Source organism: Myxine glutinosa, chromosome 3 (genome assembly GCF_964187855.1).
Source record: "Myxine glutinosa chromosome 3, kmMyxGlut1.1, whole genome shotgun sequence".
In the NCBI taxonomy this organism is placed as follows: Eukaryota; Metazoa; Chordata; class Myxini; order Myxiniformes; family Myxinidae; genus Myxine; species Myxine glutinosa.
In genome coordinates this window covers 170,271,389-170,282,282 of record NC_136263.1, presented here as the reverse complement: position 1 = coordinate 170,282,282, position 10,894 = coordinate 170,271,389, and the positions used below count along the sequence as shown (strand labels likewise).

General features: G+C 40.1%; 1 long non-coding RNA gene across 1 annotated transcript; it reads left to right on the top strand.

Annotated features, from left to right (window-relative positions):
* The first annotated feature begins 2,015 nt into the window (after nucleotides 1-2,015).
* Nucleotides 2,016-3,941, top strand: LOC144891379 (uncharacterized). Its single transcript, XR_013622897.1, has 4 exons — nucleotides 2,016-2,157; nucleotides 2,314-2,460; nucleotides 2,860-2,938; nucleotides 3,768-3,941. It is a non-coding gene; the product is annotated as an uncharacterized LOC144891379 (long non-coding RNA).
* Nucleotides 3,942-10,894: the final 6,953 nt, after the last annotated feature.

Below are 10,894 nucleotides of genomic sequence, written 5' to 3'. Positions count from 1 at the left end.
AACACCTCAAAGACCCAAAATACCCTTAAAGGCCAAGAGGGTCCAAAAGACCCTGAAGACCCAAATGGCCCTGAAGACCCAAAACACCATGAAGACCCAAAATACACCAAAGACTCAAAACACCCCGAAGACCCAAATCACCCCGAAGACCCAAAAGACCCTGAAGACCAAAAATATCCCAAAGACCCAAAAAGACCATTAAATACCAAGAAAAACCAAAAGCCCCTGGAGACCCAAAAGACTCCCAAGACCAAAAACACCCAGAAAACCCAAAACACCCCGAAGACCCAAAAGACCCCAAAGACCAAAAAGACTGTGAAGACCCAAAAGACCCCAAGACCAAAAAAACCCCAAAGACCCTGAAGACCCAAAATACCCAAATACACTTAAAGACAAAGAATAACCAAAAGACCCTGAAGACCCAAAAGCCCCTGAAGACCCAAAAGACACAAAATACCCAAAAGCCTCTGAAGACACCAATGACCCAAAATACCCTGAAGACCCAAAACACCTCAAAGACCCAAAATACCCTTAAAGGCCCAGAGGATCTAAAAGACCCTGAAGACCCAAATGGCCCTGAAGACCCAAAACACCATGAAGACCCAAAAGACACCAAAATGGTCAAACATGCCTACCCCTCTGAAACGATGTGTGGTGAGGTGCGCGGTTAGTGCTGAGTCACGCTAGTTGGTATAATGTATTTCTTCTGGGTGAACGTTGAGCCTTGCCTGCATGCGGAGCTTTAGAAAAAGAAGCTCTGCAAACGGGAGACAGCCAAACGCACAACCGCACAAAAGAATTGCTCATTCCCCCTTCCCCTCCACCATATCTTTACCACCCCCAACTCCTTCTCCTGTGTGATCCACTCCAACATTTTCTCTTGCATCATGTAATCTCTATTTTCATTATTCTTAGCCGTCCCAAGCACATTACATGTCTTTATATGGTAAGTTGATTCAGCCAATCCTCTGCCCAAGCTATGAAAGTGTCGAGACATTCCTGAATCTCATGTCACCCCCACACTCCGCCATGCTATCTATCGCAACTCTGACCACAGTGTCATCTGCAAATTTGGAAAGCTTAATCTTCACTACACTGTCCAAATCATTGATGTAAATTGTAAATAATAATGGTCCAAGTACCGCCCCGGAAGTACGCCACCCACTACATTCTCCCAGCAAGACATCTTCCCAATCACAGCCACTCTTTGCTTCCTATTACTAAGCCAGCTCCCAAACGAGTTAGCTACATGACCAGATAATCCACCAGCCCTTACCTGAGCAAACAAATAACAACGCCCTTTGTGGCACCTTATCAAATGTCTTGAGAGTCGTTAAATACACTATGTCCACTGCCATTCGCTCATTCACCGAATCAGATGGAATATTGGGGCATATTTGTAGATTTTTAAGAATTAAGATGCCGAGTATAAATAACAATAAAAGTATGAAATGCACGTTTCAATGTCGTTCTCAGTGATAGCAAAATTGTAGAAATAGCCAATCATTTCAAACTTCACCACGACGACCATTTTTATTAATAACATACGGGCTTGTTCTGTTCACAAGGAACTCGCATACTGCTCCCTGAGCAACTCCTTGAGTCCCTTGCTCCGCTTCACAAGCGCTTCGCACATGGCTTGGCAAGTGTCTTGTAAAGCGGTAGATACGGAACGTCTGGTTTTGCAAGCGGTATAAATCCACATGAAAGGGTAAACGCCCCAGGTGTATCCCAATTATAATGTGCTGGGGTATGTTTTCAGTTACCAAGCAGCAAGCGAGCACTCGCCAAGCCAGCTGTTCCTTATAAACCATTTGGAATTGAGTGCTTGCTTGAGTGCAGACGCCTCTTGGCGGGCACTCTTCAAGAAACTTGATAACAGAACACACCCCTGGAATTGCACAACGAGTACTCACCCCGATCCAAAAATGCACAAATCATTTGAACTGCACTCCACCCCCATTACCCACATCCTCCCCCCGTACTTCTCTCTCTCTCAGCTATAAATACGAGTACACCGACCATAGCACGATGTACACACCAGACTGATTCAACGTGTGCATGACCTACGTCTCCTTCATCTGAAGATCATGAAGCTCTCCCTGGCAGTCGCTCTCATCATAGGAATCTCCATCGTGGAACTCGCACATGGAGTCGGTGAGTGATAGGTAAACATCTCACAACTTCGACAACTTTTGATATAAAGTCACATTTGAACCATTTCAGGAATACTTTGATAATCAGTTTTTCTATTGTATTCTGTGGTGTGATTGATTGATTGTTTTCTGAATAATATGTTTTGTTTTTTCTTAGTGCCCCCAGCACCTAGAAAGGGTTGCCGACGTGAAAATTATTACCAATGCATCCGGTATTTGGATAAGTGTCAGTCGGATTCAGACTGTGAACATCATAAGATCTGCTGTCCTGGTCCATGTGGCAAAGAATGTCGGTCACCATTCGGTGAGCTGTGGTCCTTGTGTTTTTGTGGTAGATGGGTGGCATGAAAGGCAGAAAATGATTAGAGAGCTTTAAAGTTGTTTTATTTTGTTTGTGTGGCCATTTAGAGGGGTGTGGGTGTGGTGGACGACATTTTGATCGATTCAACAACGAATTTAACTTGAAGTATTTTGGAAACAAAGTAGTATTGGACTGGTGAATGTCTTTCATTTAGAATTTGATATCAGAGTTTTTGTGCACCCCCTCCACACGTTCTCACTTTGGAGAAATCCCGCACTAACCATGGTCTTGTATATCAAGCACCCAATCACCAGGACCCTTTGTTTATCTTTTCCAGAAAAACCCGGATTATGTCCTCCTATTGGTCTGGAAATTGGTATGTGTGCTGATTTCTGTTCCCAGGATTTTGAATGCCGAGACAGACAGAAGTGTTGTTCAAATGGATGTGGACACGATTGCATGAATCCTATCTACTTGAAAGGTTTGTTGAAGATTTATACCAAAGATGTAATATAATGTCAAATCCATATCACTGATCCTCCATTTCATATATGAACTCCGAGTGTGAATCACATATGATTCTAATGTATATCCTGCACATGGAGAAAAACTTTGTCATTTTATTATATGTTTAAGCTCTTGTTTCTATCTCCATCATCACATCTTCCTGTTTCTTAAACAAAGACAAATATTGTTTGAAATTAAAAGTACTATCTATCTATAATTCCAGTAATCTCTGTTTGTACGTTTGTCTGTGACCGCTGTTTCTCGACAACCACGGGTCCGATATACTTTTAACTTGCCAGGTATATTGCTGGGGACCCGAGGATGTGCCTTTTCAAGGTTTCATATTAATCGGACAATTACTTACCGAGCTATGTCCAAAAAACGATTCAACCAATCAGAGAGCAGCGAACTATCGCGTGTGCCGAACGTGGCGGACACACTCTGCCTCGGATGGCACATTTGAGAGCGTATTCATTTATTTCACGTTTGCAAACTATGTTGGCGTTAAACTATGTTTTAAAACTAATAAAAACGAATTTGCGATTCATTCGCTTTCCTGCGCGTTTGTGCACGCGATGGCGATTTATTTACCAAACTCCGGAAGCCGTTCGCTTTGGACCAAACCATTTCATGTAAATAGAGGGGGGGGGGGATATAATTTTAGATATAGATATAGTACGGGCAATGCCCTAGTTTAATCAATGTATTGATTGATTGATTAGGTCTACTTTAATTGAGTGAATTAATAAGCTATATTTTATATCTTCCCACTGACCTGAGAGTGAACTTGTGTTATTTTTCAGGTTGAGACTGATTCCAAAACCAAAACAAAGATGAAGAGTTAATTTCTTCAAGAAAATGTTCAAACATTTATCTTTCAAAATAAATTAATTTCTGCTCTGCAATTACGCAAGGATTTTTTTTCATGCTTAAATGTATTTGCTATATTAATCAATAAACCATGATTGAAAAAGGTTTTTCTGAAACATATTGTAGTTTTTAAAGCCTCGTGTTTGGAGATAACTCAAGAATATGATAACAATCAAGCAAATTGTGATAAAGCAAGGTAACAGGGTAAAATGACATTCTGTATTGGGTTTCTGAACAAAGTCAAAAACACCACATCCAACATAATGTTTCAATACAAAAAAATAATCAGTTAGATCATTTGAAGATATATGACTTGTATGCGTGTGGTGTTCAAGGCCCAAAAAATGAACGCCACCCGTTTTTGATGCGCATTAGTCTTGAATGTTGCCTGAAGAAAGATTAAATTCTCATGAACATGGGCAACGGATAACACCAACCATAACAAAATTATAAGTATAACACAAGGTAACATCACCTGGTCTTGGATAGACCATGGCTGGCCCACACTGGGCATAATTGCATCACAATCGCAGAGCGACAAATGGCTGGATTTGAATGCCGTAGAAAGCCCTCTGCACAGGAATACACAGTGATACACACAAGAGGTGTAAACATCCTTCTCCAAGGAGTAGACAGGCCCAAACAAGGCACAACTCATGGTATGGTATCACCACATAAATATATTAAAAACTGTTACTGAACAATTAACAATGTTAACGACTGTTATTGAACAATTAACAATGCTAAATACTGCAATGGAACAAGTAACAATGTTATATATTGTTATTGAATAATTAACAATGATAAATACTGTAATTGAGCAATCAACAATGTTCTACACTGTAAATGAACAATTAATGTGAAATACTGTAATTGAGCAATTAACAATGCTAAATACTGTAATTGAGCAATTAACAATGCTAAATACTGTAATTGAGCAAATAACAATGCTAAATACTGTAATTGGTCAATTAACAATGCTAAATACTGCAATTGAGCAATTAACATTGCTAAATACTGTAATTGAGCAATTAACAATGCTAAATACTGTAATTGAGCAATTAACAATGCTAAATACTGTAATTGATCAATTAACAATGCTATAAACTGTAATTACCTTCGCAAAAGCGGAAGGTTATGTTTTGATCGCTGTGTATTTATTTGTATGTCTGTGTGTGTGTGTGTGTGTGTGTATGTTATTCGCATAACTCAAAAAGTATTCAACCGATTCGCATGAAATTTGGTGGGATGATAGGTTATTATCCGGGAACCATTTGATTAGATTTTGGAATCGATCGGGTCAAAGGTCAAGGTCAAGGTCATGAAAAGGTCAAAATCGTCTTTTTACCATACCGCGGTCAATTTGTGTCCAATTTGTATGAAACTAATGCCAAAATGTTCAGAATTCAATGCCCAATCTTGTGATATGCGACATGACACTCTGACGTCATAACCCTTGTTAGCGGCTGGGGGCCAAAGGCTTTGCTACACAGATCTTGTAGTCTTTTATTTTGGCAACAAAAGTAGCACTAGAACGGGCACTCGGTAGAGCGCATACCTTCGCCGCAGCTACTGTTCTGTACTTGGCATGGGAGTGTAGGGAACAGAACAACAAAAATACGATTTTGACCTTTTCGTGACCTTGACCTTGACCTTTGACCCGATTGCTCCCAAAATCTAATCAAATGTGTCCCGTATAATAACCAATCATCCCACCAAATTTCATGCAATTCGGTTGAATACTTTTTGAGTTATGCGAATAACATACACACACACACACACACACACAGACATACAAATAAATACACAGCGATCAAAACATAACCTTCCGCTTTTGCGAAGGTAATTAACAATGCTAAATACTGTAATTGAGCAATCAACAATGCTAAATACTGTAATTGAACAATTAACAATGCTAAATACTGTAATTTATCAATTAACAATGCTAAATACTGTAATTGAACAGTTAACAATGCTAACTAGAATCCGGGCACTCGGTAGAGCGCATACCTTCGCCGCAGCTACTGTTCTGTACTTGGCATGGGAGTGTATGCGATGTGAAACTTTATGTGAAATGCGATCGATTTTTAAAAATCAGAATTTGAGCAAATCTGTTTCATTCGTCTGTTAATATGCCTCCCCGATTGACAAATCTGCAATTTGAATTTCATTTGAGGTTGAAATGATTGCGGGAGATCGCGTTATAGTGATGACGTCTTGGATGGACATCCTCTTCTTCAGTCGCTCATAACTTTGAGTGAAATACGATCGAGTTAAAAATAGTCAGAATTTGAGCAAATCTGTTTCATTCGTTTGTTAATATGCCTCATCTCTTGACAAATCTGCAATTATAATTTTTTTTGAGGTTGAAATGATCGCGGGAGATCGCGTTATAGTGATGACGTCCTGGATGGACATCTTCTTCTTCAGTCGCTCATAACTTTGAGTGAAATACGATCGAGTTAAAAATAGTCAGAATTTGAGCAAATCTGTTTCCCAAAATCTAATCAAATGTGTCCCGTATAATAACCAATCATCCCACCAAATTTCATGCAATTCGGTTGAATACTTTTTGAGTTATGCGATTAACATACACACACACAGACATACAAATAAATACACAGCGATCAAAACATAACCTTCCGCTTTTGCGAAGGTAAAAATACTGCAATTGAGCAATTAACATTGCTAAATACTGTAATTGAGCAATTCACAATGCTAAATACTGTAATTGAGCAATTAACGATGCTAAATACTGCAATTGACCAATTAACAATGTTAAATACTGCAATTGAACAATTAATAATGTTCACTTTCTGTAACAGAAAAATTACAATGTTAAACACGAAATACTGAAATTGAACAATTAACAATGTTAAATACTAAATACTGTAATTCAACAATTAACAATGTTAAATACTAAATACTGCAATTCAACAATTAACAATCTTAAATACTGCATTGGAACAATCAAAAATGTTATCTCGTATCCTGTAATTGAACAATTAACAATGCTAAATACTGTAATAGAGCAATTAACAATGCTAAATACTGTAATTGAGCAATTAACAATGCTAAATACTGTAATTGAGCAATTAACAATGCTAAATACTGTAATTGAGCAAATAACAATGCTAAATACTGTAATTGAGCAATTCACAATGCTAAATACTGTAATTGAGCAATTAACGATGCTAAATACTGCAATTGACCAATTAACAATGTTCAATACTGTAGTTGAACAATTAACAACGTTAAATACTGTAATTGCACAATTAACAATGCTAAATATGGTAATTGACCAATTAACAATGATAAATACTGTAATTGAACAATTACAGGGGGAGGGGTTTCCCCCACAAATAGGTATTTGCTTTCTTCTCAGAAACTACACATGCAATTCTGATGAAATTTGACCACAACATTAACCGCCCGTGTTGTACCAAAGTTTGTTCACAGCAATAAAAACATTGGTCCAATACCCCTGGCGCTCACCTGGTAGAAAATGTTTTCTATGCTGACTAAAGGTATTTTAAACCAATTTCAATGGTTACTAGAAGACAGGGCAGCATGTAGAATCATACTAACATAATCATAAGACTTTAAACAAACAAACAAAAAAATACCTATTTTGTGGGGCAACCCCAACCCCTCCCCTCCTCCACCCACCCCCCCCTCCCATCCTGTATACCTTCTCTAACCCCAATTTTCCTCATGCATTGAACAAGCATTGGTCATCACGGGTGATGAAGGTTGTGGACAAGTTTCATCGAAATAGTGTGTGTAGCTTCAGAGAAGGAAATATCTATTTTGGGGGGTCAAACGTGGATGCACTTTGACCCATGGTGACAATTACAAAACACAACAAACTAAAATAATTTTTAGCTCTTACACGGGCCTTGATTCTGGAAACAAAACAAAACAATTGAGAACTAAGGGAAAGCAGGCAATGGAGACGCTGGATATTAACAGACAAATATGCAGTGAACTAGTCATTGGTCAATCTTGAGATGTAGACTTACAAAACCTTTTACTCCCACTTTCCAATCTGGATGGATCAATGAGAAAGACACAAAAAAGCAAATCCCTTGTATGGCTAGGGAAAGATCATGAAACTACTGACCTCCCCTAGTCATCTGTAACAAGATTTGTTTTGATAGACTTGATGATGCTTCTTCAAATGATCTACACAGACACTGCCTCCTGCAAAACATTTGGAGAACAACGATCGGGAACACCTCTTCGCCGTGGTTGTGCCCCCCCCCCCCAATGCATGTCGGGTGCCAAATCTTCCCCATTCTTCCCTGCTGCCCGGATTTATCAGGGTAGTGCGGTCACTGTCCCCATGGACTGGCCCTTTGCATCGTGTCTCTATCTCTTTTCTCTCCCTGGTTCTCTCTCTCTCACTCTTTCCTTCTCTCTCTCTCACTCTTTCTTTCTCTCTCGCTAATTCCCTCTAACTTTGTCATGGCACTGATTTTGTGAAGGTGGTGGTGCAACATCCTGGATGTGGGGGAACTCTGGGTCGCTCCTGCAAGATCGATCGTCTGTGTCTGTGCCGCAGGCTTGTTCAAGAGAACTGTCCAAGGCTATACGACAACAACAACAACAACAACAACAACAACAACAACAACAACAAGGTTTGAAGAGCTTTCTGATCTGCTGTAAGTTCAGGGCGGCTCTTGGAATGAAATGCAACTACATTGCAGTTGTTGGTGACAACTTCTCCAGTCAATAATCTATCAAAACAGAAGACAGAGCCTGCAGTAACAATGGACAGAAGCAATAAATGTTAAATCCTTCACAGATGACACCCTTCCACAACAATAGCTGAAGATGATGACAAATGTAAAGAATGAAGGAAATAGGCAAACTTTCTTATGGAAGACTGGATTGTGAAGTGTGAGGAGACAATTATTTCGGGCTGTGAACTTTAGCTGTCTGGTGGGTTTCATGGTATAAATAAATAAATAATTAAAAGAGAAGTCAGAATAACCCGTGGGCAGCATCATAATGTGGGTACCATCTGCACCAACAACTAATCGCGAAGAAGATGATTCTCAGATGTTTCTCCACATCACACGTGCAAAGGAAACTGGGTTATAAAACAACAAGAACAACAACCAGAACAACATGGTTCTACCTGTTTGTCCACATCACACGTTGAGTGTAGATGTTGTTATTTTGTGGAGTTTTGATTCAGATGTCGTATGTTTGTGTCCACGATACTGCTCTTCTTGACTGCAATCAAGGAGCTGTTTCTTGCAGACTGGCACCAGTCATAAGAAGAGATTTGTGATTGTGCCAATGCAAACTATTACGGCAGAACAAGGTAAAAGACACGTCCCTGGTGTTGCCTTCCATTCACACATTCAGCGGATACAACTCAACATGAGCCTTCAACAAAATGGTGAAGAAAAGGTGGATGGATACAGCCTCAGGGCACCTGGAACTGATGGAATTTAATGGTCTTGGTTAAGATACATCTCAGGTAGACTCTGCAACCAATGGCGGATTATAACTGGGACAAATGGGGCATTTGGTCCTGGCCTCAGACTTGGCAGGCCCAAAAAAATGAGTGCATAAAATGTTTTTTTTTAAATGTCTGACAGACGAAAATATCTGCCTGGACATGGTGCAAACATGTTAATCTGTTATTACTCAAATATAGTGGTATGGGGGAGGGAGCAAGGAAGACAGTGGAGTGTATCATGCGAGTGAGTGGTGGGTGAATGGTGAGATGTTCCGTGTGAGTGAATGGTGTAAGGAAGGTCGTGAGATGTTCTGTGCTAGTGAATGGTCCAAGGAGGGCCGTGAGTTGAGTTGTTTTGTGTGAGTAAGTGGTGTAAGGAGGGATATACGATGTTCCAAGTAAGTGAACGGCATAAGGGGGGCCAGGAGTTCTGTGTTTATAAGTGTGCGGGTAATCAATCAAATGAGAAAATATAAAAAAGGAATTTTATTGATATAACTCCTTCACCTCTGAATATAAGTAAGCCAGAGAGAAGAGAGATTCTTTACTCAACCTCAGGCATCCTGTGTTCTGGGAGTGGCGCTCATGTTGAGACCAGGCGGAAAATATTCCTTGCCCCCCGGCTCTTTATCTTATGTCGATTATTTACTCTGGGAAAGACGAGGCATCCCAGGATTCGTTGTGACTTGTTTGTAAATAATAAAAAACAAGACAAGAGACAAACTGCCTTCAACAATGGATGTTTTCAAGCTATCACATCTATATTTGGTCAAATAATACAGCGCAGTATCTAACAGCATCTCCAGTGAAAAATTGGATCGTAAATGAGAATGGCCACGTTTTGCCAAAGCTGACAACGCTACCACCAGAAGACCTCCTGACATTTTCAAATCGCTATAAAAGCGATTGTGGTTGCAGAAGGTCCAAATGCCGGAAAGACAACAATATCTGCTTTATTGCATGTTTGTATGTAACCATGACTGATGAGGAAACATTTGAGAAATTATCTGTGAGAGCTCTTTGGTGCAAAAGGTGACAAATTTGTTGGAGAAGTGATGCTCCACGCTACCTGTGTTCGTTTTGGTCTCGTTTTATTGGTTACTCGCAAGTATCACCCGTTGCTTCATTGATGGGAATACGAAGAGGGGGAGTGAAAGAGGTGGGAAAGACAGAGGGGAAGGCAGAGGGGGACGCGAGTAGGGGTGGGGAATTGAGGCGATGGGCAAAGAAGGGGGGAGCTAGGAAGTGGGAGTGAGGAAGTGGGAGCAAGGAAGGAGGGGAGAGCGAGGAATGGGTTTTTTTTTTTTTTTTTTTTTTTTTTTGTATACAAGATCGAGGATCGTGAAAGAGCTAACATTAATCACACAAAAAGACAAACCGACACACAAAACACAAAAAACAAGGGGAGCGGCAGACAAGATGGGGAGAGAGGGGGAAGGACACAAAAGAGAGTGGGAAGAGGGGGAAGGACACAAACACAACATTTGAGAGCAGGGACATCGGGAGGACTTGGGGAGAGGTGGGAGAGGAATAAAACATATGAACACTGCAAGGACTCTGGGGTGAATTACCGGGGATAGAAAAGAT